This window comes from Nyctereutes procyonoides, unplaced genomic scaffold (assembly GCF_905146905.1).
Source record: "Nyctereutes procyonoides isolate TBG_1078 unplaced genomic scaffold, NYPRO_anot_genome, whole genome shotgun sequence".
NCBI classification, from domain to species: domain Eukaryota; kingdom Metazoa; phylum Chordata; class Mammalia; order Carnivora; family Canidae; genus Nyctereutes; species Nyctereutes procyonoides.
This window is the reverse complement of record NW_026575159.1, coordinates 8963209-8976138: the sequence shown is the minus strand read 5'-3', so window position 1 is coordinate 8976138 and position 12930 is coordinate 8963209. Positions and strand designations below refer to the sequence as shown.

The following is a 12930-nucleotide window of genomic DNA, read 5'->3' as shown; positions in this document are numbered from 1 at the left end:
TTAGATTTGTCCACAGTCAGCAACTGTGATTTTCTTGCTAGTCTTGCCATTTCTGGAACCAAAGCACTCCAGGCTTCCACAATATTCATGCCCTCTTCTACCTTGCCAAAGACCACATGCTTGCCACCCAACCACTCAGGCTTGGCAGTGCAGATGAAAAACTGGGAACCATATGTGTTGGGTTCAGCATTTGTCATGGACAAGATGCCAGGAGCCTTGTGCTTCAGGATGAAATTCTCATCATCAAATTTCTCCCCATCAATGGACTTGCCACTACCACCCTGGCACATAAATTCTGGAATAATCCTATGAAAGCAGGAAACTTTATAATCAAATCTTTTCTCCCCAGTGTTCAGGCACCAAAGTTCTCTGTTGTATTTGGAACTTTGTCTGGAAACAGTTAGAAGGAGATGCAGTGCAAGGACTCGCTGTCCAGGGCTATGTCAAAAAACATGATGGGGCTGACCATGGCTGGGCAGTGCAGATGGCTCCAGGGCACCACTGTCTGCAAGGCCAGATAACTATCTTCTAATTCATATTTCTAATAATTGTTGTAATTATTAATCAATCTATGTAACCAATATTTATCAAGGGCCAAATACATGCAAAGAATAGATGCTGAGGATAGACAGAAAAACACTAACCACAAAGTCCCCACCCTTATGGAGCATACGTTGTGATCAAGTTAAATATGTCAGTTAAGGAAGGTCCTAAAGTCTGATTTTAAAAAATCAGTAAGTATGTACACTGCAAACTTATCATCATAGTACACATTTTCCCTCCTGTTCCTCAGCAGATTAATTCACTGCTCTTATTAAATTCATGGCAAGTCCCATAGGCTGCCACCAAGTAGAAGCATTTTCACTAGAGTATTCAGTTCTGAGCTGTTAATACTGCTACTTTTGTTATTATTTTATGTACCAATAATGTGTTCAGTAAAAACTAAGTGCCTATTGCTAGGGCATGACTAAGAAAATATATAATAAAGGTATACCAGATAATATCCCTGTCATGCAAAAAATTTTACAGTCTAGAGAATGAGGCATAAATTTATACAAGTGTGAAATTTTTTTTTAATTTTTTTTATTTATTTCCGATAGTCATACAGAGAGAGAGAGAGAGAGAGAGAGGCAGAGACACAGGCAGAGGGAGAAGCAGGCTCTATGCACCGGGAGCCTGACGTGGGATTCGATCTCGGGTCTCCAGGATCATGCCCTGGGCCAAAGGCAGGCGCCAAACCACTGCGCCACCCAGGGATCCCTACAAGTGTGAAATTATTAATTAGAGTATGGAAAGAGATGCGTAGATTGTTAGCTATATATAAAAACTGTCAGACTCAGTGTTTTAAGCAGAGTTAAACACCAGTGTCCCAAGATCATGAGTCAGTAGAATATTCTGTATCAAGAGTGAAATGACTAGCCAAAGCAAGAGGAAGTAGTTTACATCTCATTCCAGTAGGACAGTATATGGTAGACTTCATTCTTAGAAGTCAAGATGCTGGCATTTTCCCTGACTAAAGCTATATTTATAATCACACATTTCCCCAAATTTTAAATTTAATCCTCTTAAAAATATCAACATTAATTAGAAATAACATTTTTAAAATTTAAATTAGAATAGATTTGTTTATACCAGGACTAAAAATCTAGAAGTAGGACTTTAAGTAGGTAAGTGATTTTTTTTAAAAAAGAGAAAGCCTATAAACGGAATACACATTCATTTTAAGTAAGCTTGATGAATTATTACAGAATGATCATGTACTAAGCCACAGAGACATTTTTAATAAATTCCAAATGTGGAATTTAGTTTGCATGACCAAGATAAGATTATTCTAGAAATTTATTTTGACTTTTTGAACAAAGATATTCTACGACAAGCAACTTCAACCTACATCATTGATGAATGGATAGGAATTGGATATAAAAAGCCAAGGAAAGTGTATGCAGGGAAATGCATTGTAGTAAAAGAAATATTGTGAGCAAAGGCACAGAAGTTAAGTATAAGTGATGAGTTACAGAAATGGCATATAGTTAAACTTGGCCAGAATTTAGTGATTATGAAGGATTTGGTAGGGAAGAATAATAGACCCAATCTTTAGTCTTTGTATTAGCCACCATTCATCATTAGCAACTCCTATCTATTATGGACCTATGGAATTCTAAGAAGTGCAGCTTATTAGAGACTGTTTATATATAGCTAGGTTGAGGAAATATAACATTAGTTTTGCTTTTTGCTTCTCTTTTCAGGTAGCATGATGATTAGCAAAAAAAAAAAAATCTCTAGCAAAAAATGTTCTATCTGCCGTAGCAGAAAATGCCTTAGAAAGAATTTTGATCAACTCAGCTTGATTCACATGTTCATTTCTAAATCAATTTTTTTCTGGCTAAGGGAATGGAGTTCCATTTGGTTTGACTTAGGTTATATAACCAACACTACACCACCCTGCTGTTGAAATTGTTCCAATGGTTTGTATTTGATTCTCCTTGCTGAATAACAAATTGACACAAACTTAGAAACATAATATAACACACAATTGTTGTGTGATAGTTTCCATGGTTGGGAGTATAGGCAATTTAGGTGGGTCCTTTTTTCAGGGGCTAAATGGCCATCTCTACTGAGAGTTTAGCTAAAGTAGTCCACATTATTCTACCTTGGCATCCATTTTTGTGGCCAAGTGGACTGGAGGCCTTGAACTGACACTAGCCTCTCTGGTGAGTGCAAGTATGTGCTCTAAACAACAGCCCTTAGAGTCACAAGTTCCTGATAAGAGTCCCTCCAACATCCCTTTTTATAGGCACTCTCTCCTGACTCCTAGGCCTTTACCACTGTGAGCCCCTTGATAAGACACCCCGCCCCTAGAATCTTACCAAAACCCTGCTTCTCTTGGTTTGAACTGACCAATCCACCTCAGCCTGGGAACCCCAAAGCATGCAACCCTTAGACCCTAATGATGGCATGTGCCACAGGTCCTGCCTTGAATTCCCTGCATGGGGGTGTAACCTATATCTTGTCTAGGACCTGTGGATAATAAACATCTCTATTTCACTTTCTCTTGTGGTCTTCTGTTAAATCACTGATTACCATCTGACACTCTCAGACTCTACTTTATAAACATTAATTTAACAAAGTCACAGTAATGTGGAAACTAGACTAGGGAATAATCTACTTTAACACTTCAGGTTGTTGGCAGAATTCATTTCTTTTTTTTTTCTTATTAATACAGTATTTGTCTTCCCTCTGTCAAACCCTGAGCCAATCACTTTCCTCAGGCTGCTTGAGGAGGTATAGGAAAATGAACATACAAGGCAGATAAGACACAGGAGAAGGACCTATGGGGGGGTGGAGATAGCTTCTTCCCATGGCAAAAAGGATGAGAAAGGCCACCATCAGGCAAAAGAGCCTCATGACGTCTGAGAAGGGAAAACCCAGAATAGTGTAAGAGAAGAGCTGTTGCTTCAGAGAGTCTCCTGGTATATGCAATGATGAGGCTCCCAGATGCAGTCCCAATTCCAGCCCCAGAGTCAGCCACCCGTACCATTGGCAGCCCCAGTCCCAATGCACTTGGCTGCTGTGTCAATATCCCTTGAAATGGTGCTGGCTCAGAAGCTGTGGTTAGGAATAAGCGAAGTCAGGGAATGTAAGGCTGCCAAGCTACCAAGGCTCTCATCTGTCAGTGTCTCCAGTGGGTTTAGCACTACTGCAGACAGTGATCAACTCCACAGCTGAGAGGTGTTCCTGATAAAGAAGAGGGTAGAGATGAACTTTACACAGGTGTACATTTTCAGGGGACAAGGGGCTGTGGCAGCAGAGCTGCTCCCAGTGCGTGGAGGACAGAGAGCTCATTTCTTGTGAACATAAGGGTGAGGTGTCCCTCTTCTTCCTGGCTACTAGTCAGGGACCAGTCTTGGCACCTGTAGACTGTTTGCAGTTTCTTAACATGTGGCCCCCTCACGCAGGAGAACTAACTTCAACATTTATGAGGGAGTTTCTCTTTTTTTTTTTCCGGTTTGCTACTTATTGCTTGACCATATGCCATTCCTCAAAGTCTGTAATAATTTCCCAAATAAATGCATGCATTTATTTGAAATCTTTGCTTTCAAAAGTAAATACAGTCTCCAAAGGTGTTCTTATTATAATTTTTCACTCAGATTTATTGATTTTTTTGAGTTATCACCTCAAATCCTCACTTAATGATCTACTTTTTTTTTTCTCATATTCACATCTTATTCCCAAAACAATGCCTCATTTATGGAAATAAATGTTTATAACCCTTTACCCACTGGGCTTGTCCAGCAAGCCTCAAATCACTGATTAAAAGCAATGTGTGTAGGTGAATGACATAAATATCTCTCCTGACCACCTAAGAAGACTTTGGAGGAAATGAATATTTAATATACCTATTAACTGTATTAAGTGTATCTGGGAGACTACATTCAAAGTTTTAAATACTCTTCTAGAGTTACTTTTCCTTCCTAGATTAATATCAATATTTTAGTGACCGCTTTTAATATCATTTTTAAGATTGAACATATTTTCTGACATAATAAACACCATAAAAAGTAACGTCTGAATAATTTTTCTCATTATAGTACAGCCTAATTTAATATAACTATTTCTTACTCTGACAAAATTCAAAAGTATATTAAGTTTGTGGTCATCTAAAATTTTCAAGTATTTTAAATAAAGTTTTTGTTTAGTCAGGCCTCAATAATCCTATACTTACAAAGTTGATTTTTCTCAAACACAAGATCTAATATTTATATCTGCCAAGTTTATTATTGTTAGTATAAATCCAATTATTTTAAGAAGTATAATTTCCCCAGACACTCCCTGGTTACTTTAACTCAGATATTTCCTGGTTCCTTCTTTACCTTTCTTCATTTTTTTCATTCTACATTTGTTTGTCAATTAGTCCTCTTCTTTAGAATGTAAGTTCCATGAGAGCAAAGGTTTCATTTGCTGATTTGTTGTTGTTCTTGTTTGTTTATTTTAATTGTGCTCACAGGATCTAAGGGAGGGCTTGGAAATAATAAACACAGATGACTATTTGCAAGTGAATGTATATATGACTGTTATTAGTCTTAGCATTTTATTTTTTTAAGATTTTATATATTTATTTGAGAAAGAGAGTGATAAAGAGAGATCATGAGCAGAGGGGGAAGAGCAGAAGGAGAAGCAGACTTCCCGCCAAGCAGGGAGCCCTAAGCAGGACTCCATCCCAGGACCCTGGGATCATGATCCAAGCTAAAGGCAGCCACTTAACCAACTGAGCCACCCAGGTACACTTAGTCATAAGATTTTAGAGAAAAACATTGTGTCATATTACTAGCATAATGTGTTTTTAATAAAATCTTATTTATGTTTACTGATCATCCTCTTTTCCAAGATGACATTACTTTAATTATTCCTTCTAGAACTTTCCTCAATCTTAGAATCATTTTAATTTTTTTATCATTTTTATTCTCCATCTTCCTTTCATTCTTCCCAAATATTTTATCTTTCAATAAGTTTTGAATTCCTATGGAACAATTATAGAAAATCTAAATCAAAATATCTTTTTCAGTTTTTACTTACAAAGTAACTGATTATAAATAATGTAAATCTCAAAATGAAAGTTTATATTATTCCTCAAACTGGATTTTTCAAAATTACACATTTTATATTACCTTGTCTAATAAATTATCAAGCTTCTAATGTTATTGCAGGCATAGAATCTGAATGCTTTATCTAAATATTAAACTTCTGTTAAAAAGACATTAATAGGCAAAGAAATTTTAATATATTCCTTTCCACAACCAAGAGAAATATTAACATTCAGCTAGTGAAATTCTGCAGAAAAGGAAAGACCTGTTAAGAGATTTTAAATGCTAGAAGAGAGCCGACATTTACTAGAAATGCATACTAAGAACTTTGCTGTATCACACTTTAGAATTAAAGTTTAAGAACCATTGATAATGAAAGTAAAAAATAATTACCATTCAAAAGTCATTTTAGTTTGGTGCCAAGAATTAATTTAAAATAATTTCACATTTGACTTAAAGACCCCTGTTTTGGCCTACATCTGTATACTGCAAGTTCCCTTGTGAAATTTAATGAATTGTCTTGTTTTAATATCAACTGCTTTTTTTTTTAAAGTCTACTTAGAATAGAGCTTGCTCATGGGTTTTCTTATACATGACAGTTAAGAACTCCATCATTTCCTAATTATGAATTAGTTTTGCTTTTAAAGAGCTATTTAGACAAGTTTTGCTTACTTATGGATTAATATGAAGCAATTACTCCCTAAGGGTATCTATCATTATATACTAGCTGTGTGCAATAGTATGCTCTCTCTTATCCCTTGAACTACCATTATATCCCAGCATACAGTTTGTTTTCATTCACTAGTAAAGCAGTAATCAAGAGATGAATAGAGTCATAAAATGTATAGCTATTGGCTTGCCTAGACCTTGAGATGACTCTGCTGAATATACTTGATTGACAGATCACACTGCTACTTTCATTACTACTACTAAAAACTGAAGCATCCACAGAGGAATAATGAAATAATTCTAAGCAGGAAATCTCACTATTCATCCTTCCTAATTTGAATCTAGCTGGAGATGAACTCTTAGTTATACTTGATCTTCAAATTGTCAGTCTCTCCTCTCTTATCGTCTTGTTTATTTGCTAAAAAATCTCTAGGACAGATTTTTCCCAAACTGCTTTTTTGTAAGATAGTAGCTTGTGTTAAGATTGCTTAAAATAAAACTCAATTTCTGAAAATTGCTAAACTTTGAAAAGGAATAAATATTTAACTTGAATATAGATATTTTGAATCATCACAAGAGGATATGGGATGGGATGATCCTAAATTATTCTAACTTTTTTTTTCTCTTCTCAAAAATCTCAGTACCTTTTGGTGGTCAGTTTTGGAAATAAGAGACAAATAATAGTCATGGTTTTTACATCTCATTTTACTTTAGATGTGATTCCTAAACAGATGACGATGAAATTCAGTCTATGGAATGCCACTAACAACTACATAGCAGGTGAAACACAGTTACCTGACAATTTTCATCACTGAAGCTTTGGTAGACTTCCTAAGAATTCAGTTAGGACAGTCCATGGCACCTAATTATACAAAACAACTAGACTGGTAGCCCAACCTCACTATACTTTGCTAATCTTTCTTGGTTCACTTTCTCTCCTTAAAGTAATAATAGGAGTATTATGTATAATGATTTACACTCTGCAAGTGTTTTCATATGCATTATTCCATTTTCATTTGATTCTCCAAAATACCCATGTGATTTAAAAAAGAATTGTAGGGGCAGCCCTGGTGGCTCAGTGGTTTAGTGCTGCTTTCAGCCCAGGGCATGATCCTGGAGACCTGAGATCGAGTCCCACATTGGGCTCCCTGCATGGAGCCTGCTTCTCCCTCTGCCTGTGTCTCTGTCTCTCTCTCTCTTTCTCTGTGTCTCTCATGAATAAATAAATAAAATCTTTAAAAAAAAGATTAAAAAAATAAAAAAATAATTGTATAAGTCACATTTTATGGGTGAAATAATTATAGCTTAGAGAGAAATAAAATACCCAAGTTACCACTGCTTACATATGAAAAAGTAATTATTTATTAGGACTTCTGATTTCAAGTTTAGTATCCTAGGAAATAGTCAAACTTTAAAATTTTGAATCATAATTCCAATCATCTAAAGTCAAAAACAGTGATATTCCCCTCTTACTTACATTTGGCCTCTTTCCCTCATCAAAGGATTATAAAAACAAAACAAACAACCAACATCAAAGGCCTTTACTTTAGTTCAATACTTATCCAGCACCTATTATATATCAGACAATGTACTAGGCACTGTGGATCCAAATATGAGTATAATATACATAATCTCTGAAGAAGCTAACACATTATCAGAAAACTTAGATATACATGTGAAGTTTTAAAAATAGGATGCACACATACAAAGTACAGAAAACAAAAAAGGCACAGAGGTTAATTCGAAAGCAAATGCCCCTTTGGAGAAAAATGGGGTAGTCAAGAAGGGATTTATTATGAATTTGTAATATGAAGATACTCTTGCAGGAAAATAGAAGTTTGTCATGTGTTTAAAAGTAGAAAGAACCTAAGGAAGGAAGTTCCTTAGATGTTCCTAAGGAACATAAACTAAAAAAAGAAAAAAAAAATTAAAAAGAGAGTAAGGCATGAAAGATCATGAGATTTTCAAAAAAGTAGTATATTTTTACATTGCTTTAGTAGAAAATGAGTTGGGAAAGAAAAAAATAAGATATGATCCTAAACAGGCAGTTTAGTAGAGAGAAAATGGCCTTAAGTTTGAGGACAAAAATTCCTGCATTTAAATTCCAACTCTGCCATTTATTGAACATTTTACTTTGGGAAAGATATCCAATTTTTCTGAGCACTTTTTTTCCCTAGTAATTGGGATAATCTTGCCTACCTATTATGTATTTTGTGTATAATGAGCCCAGCACAGTATATGACAATATATAACTGTTAAATGAATGAAGCTCTTGGTTTAAACAGAGATAAGCCAAACTTGTAATTTTGCTATGGGTCATGGATTCTGTCATGAATCATCCACAAATGATCTTAAGTTATAAATTAAATTGTAAGATAAATATATTCTGAACCATCTAAACTCAGTTTCATTTTCTTTGAAAAATTAAAATGTCTGCTTTTAGACTTGATCGAAGATCCATTTTCCAAATGTGTTATATTTATTCGGTATTATATTTCTAGCAAGGTGCTTTATTTTTATTATATAACTTTAGCTAACTGAGTTGAGTGATTTTCCACAACATTTAATGTATATATCTTATAAATAATTATGATGATGTCATATTCTTCTCCTATTTGGAAAAGAGACCTAAAATATAATTCAAGTATTAATTTTATAACTATATAGCATATGATTTTTAAGAACAAAACCATTTTCTCAATGTTTAGTGTTCACATCAGAGAAAATAAAGGCCTATTAGCCAAAACATGTTGCATTCAAAATGTTTCAAATTGCACAAAAAGTGACAATTTATAAACTTGAATTATATAAGAATAAATTATCACAATAAATATGAACCTTTGACTTCTTCCATGATTGAACTATATTTGTATACAAATATATATGCATTTATAAAAGTAATTTTCCAGTGAAATTTTAGGATAACAGTAGTGTTCCTTGGTAGCTTTCTTTGGCATAACAGATTATAAGTAGCATGTAAACAATGATTTCACTTGATTTAGAGAAACCCTTAGACATTTATCCTAATTCTAGGACAGAGATCACCAGCTTGAACTTTTTCAATGCTACGTTGATACTAATTGATACTAATTGAAGAATTTCTTAAAAAAGTAAACATAGGTCCAGTACTGTGAGTTCATAATAAGTATATACATGAGTATATTTTTAAATGTATTAAATACAAAAAAATAAGTTCTATTACAGGTATTGTAATTACTCTAATAAAACCAAAGTCACTTTCAGATGCTTGGGCTGTTTGCAACATAATTTTCTCTGAGAAAACTAAGTCTGAAATTGATTGTAATCCTAAGGAAATAATTTTAATGTTTTCACAAATCTTCCTAAATTTACCTATGTCTATGCCTGACTTCCAGCTTTCTCTAGTTAGTTTTGAGGTCCCTTTATTCTTTAAGGGTTGTCAAATCAGTTCCTTCAGTGAATTCCAAAGATTTTCACTCCAACTCTATTCTATCTTTATGACCATATCTAAATTATTTGAAATGATTCATAACTAGATATTTTTCCTCAAGAATAACTATACTTAAAAAAAAATCATTCATCCAAGGGGCACCTGATAGCTCAGTTGGTTAAGCATCCAATTCTTGATTTCAGCTCAAGTCATGATCTCAGTGTCCTGGGGTCAAGCCCCACCTCTGAACTCTGTGCTCACTGGGGAGCCTACTTGAGATTCTCTCTTTTCCTCTCTAGCTGCCCCTTCCACCCAGTCATGTTCATGCACACTGGCATGCTCTTTCTCTTTCTCAAATAAATCACTTTTAAAAATAAAAATAAATAAAAATTGTTAAAAAATATTCATTCAAGTTCTTTTTTTAAAAGTAAGAATTTCTAAGCATTCTATGCCACATAGATTTCCTTAGCTACCCCTCCCATTTGTTTCTGATTTAAAACACCTATAATTGTAATATAAAGGTTATACTTTTGAGTGTCTACAGAAGCACTGTGTTATTTTCTCATTTAGAATCTGATGCCATTGAATCAAATCTTAATTCTTAGCCAGTTGATACTGGTATTTTCCAAATACAGACTCAGTTAAGTGACTCATTCTCACTTAACTAATTTGTGTTTTCTTCCATTAATTCATTTATTAACTCATTCTTTCAAGGAACATGTATTGAATACCTAATCTTAGGTTAAAATATGAATTATATTATAGATCTCAGTTGCTACTCTCAAGGAAATAAATTATAAATGCCAATATAATGTAAAAAAAAAAAAAAGACATGCTAGACAGAAACAGTTTACCAGTGTATCTCTGTAGGTCTGGAAAGATTGCCTGAAAAAGTGATATCTAACCTTATGCCAAAAGGGAGCAGACCAATGAAAGTAGTTTAGCAAGGAGGAGTATAAGGCGCAAGGGGACCTAATAATAAAGGCGGGACCTAACAATAAAAATTTAGAGTTGTTTATATAATCCTTTATCATATCAAAGTTTCACATATATTACCCATCAGATTCTGGGTGATTTTGAGGTCATGGGTTCTGGGACAAGTACTTTGGAGACATTCTCTTTATTTCAATATTATATTTTCATATGGGTTTGGTACAATGTATTAGCAATTAGCAATTAGCAATGTTTGGTAAATAATTAGCAATTATAATCAGCATGCTAGATTCTGGGCTCAGTCATCTGGCAAAATGCTTTTTAGATCAGAGATTATATCCCTACGAATGACACTAAAAAACTTAAACTTTTTTGTCTTTCCTCTTGTAAGATCGAATTTGATCTAATTGCCTTTTACTCATACATGGACTCCCAAATCAAATTAGGCATTGGGACAATATTACTATTGTATGTACCAGTTGTGATATATTTTAAACAAACAAAATCTAATCGAGTTAGTTTCTTAAAATTCTTTCAAAATTTAACAGCAATACATGAGAGATAAGAAAATTAATATGGTTCTTATCCAGTCTTTTCATGTCTTTCAGTAAATCATTACATAAAATCTAAGAAAATCACTTGAATAAAACATTGATTTCTAGCCTATCAGTGAAATGGTGATGATGATATACCATACATAAATGTAATAGTTTCAGAAACTGCTATAAAAAGCATTGTAAAGCAAATTTAGAGGAGACAGGATTATTAAAAAACAACATAATTCAAAATTTTTAATGGCAAATAAATCAGTTCTGATTGGTTTATCTGAGCAGTCTTTGATTCTAAAATTGTCAGGGACTTAATTGATAGATACTGCACTTATTGAATGATGGCCTTGAAACTGAATTTGATTCCTCTTTATTAATACTTAGGATCATGCTATGCAAAAGCATAACACATTATCCAAATCCTGAAAAACAGACTTACTTTACACTTAAAATATTAATGCATAACAGTGTGTTAAAAGCTGAAGACAAAAAAATATAGAAATTATCAGACTGACTAAAGTGACTAATTCTTTCAAACAGAAAAAATACACACAATTTTAATTATGTACACACATGTGGGAACCCTACAAAGATAGAAGACTCCTACATTGACTAAATTTTACCATCAAAACTGTTACTTTTTTAAAATAAGGTTTCTAAGAAAACATATTTAGTTTTAGAAAGCACTCATTTATATGAACCAGATTATTTCCATATAACATTCATATTTTAAATACTACATACTGAGTCATTACTTCATTTAATTTTCTGAAAATAAAAATAAACACTCAAGAAAGGGTGGTTGTTAAATTTAGCATAATAAAAGATAGACATTATGTTCATTAAAGATAGTAAGGATGCTAATTTCATTTAGCCAATGCTGTAAATGAAACCCTATCCATCCTTTCTAATGGAGTCACCTATAGGCACTTGGCATTTAATGTACCAAAAATAGCTGCAACATTACAGTTGATTTTAGTTTCAATAATTCATTTTTAAGCTAATACTTGGCAGAGTGGAAAACTGAAATAGTAATACCAAATAGTATATGAGTAATATTAAATATCTACAGTTTTTAAGTCTTTAGTCAGGTACCTGCTGGGGATAGAGCTAAGGAAGTTTTGTTATTGTTGTGCCCAAGATTGCGAATCCGAGAAACCACCAAGGAGCCGACACCAACGCAAACACACGAGGGTTTATTTACAAGCTCCAGCTTGGGTCCAAGTGTACTCGACACAGTGGGGCAGGGACTTGGACCCCGAGGTGGGTTTTAGCTTAGTTTTAAGGGCTGGTCTAGGGGACCTCTAGAAGGGGTGGAGGAATTTCTCAAGTTCTGTTTACATTTTGATATGGGGCTTTCAAGAGCATTGAGCTCTGTTCTTATTCTAATATGGGGCTTCCTGCCACTGGCTTGGGCTCTGTTCTCATTCTAATAGAGGCTTCTGGGACGTTAAGCTGTAAACTGTTTTTTCCTGTAAATGAAGTAATGTAAATTTCAGCTCTTATTCACAGGGGCCTGGGATGCCTGTACTTGTACTATCGCTGAACTTAAAGTGGAATGGCCTTAATTTTCTCGGCCTCCACAGTTATTATGTTTATTTCTTTATTAGTTTATACAAAGATAGGAAACCAAGCTTATCGATGTAAAAAAATATATTTTGACTATAAATCTTGCAGCAGTATAATTCCCTGCAACAAGAGGGTAGAAAATATAAGTGATATGCAGAGAATAAATAATAAATAGCTTAATTTATTCACACAAATAGTATTTGAATAGCTAAAAAATGTA

General features: G+C 34.0%; 2 pseudogenes; both read right to left on the bottom strand.

Annotated features, from left to right (window-relative positions):
• Positions 1-469, bottom strand: LOC129502590 (peptidyl-prolyl cis-trans isomerase A-like; annotated as a pseudogene).
• Positions 470-3240: 2771 nt separating this feature from the next.
• The window catches only part of LOC129502382 (uncharacterized), a 36627-nt pseudogene continuing 26937 nt past the window's right edge, over positions 3241-12930 (bottom strand).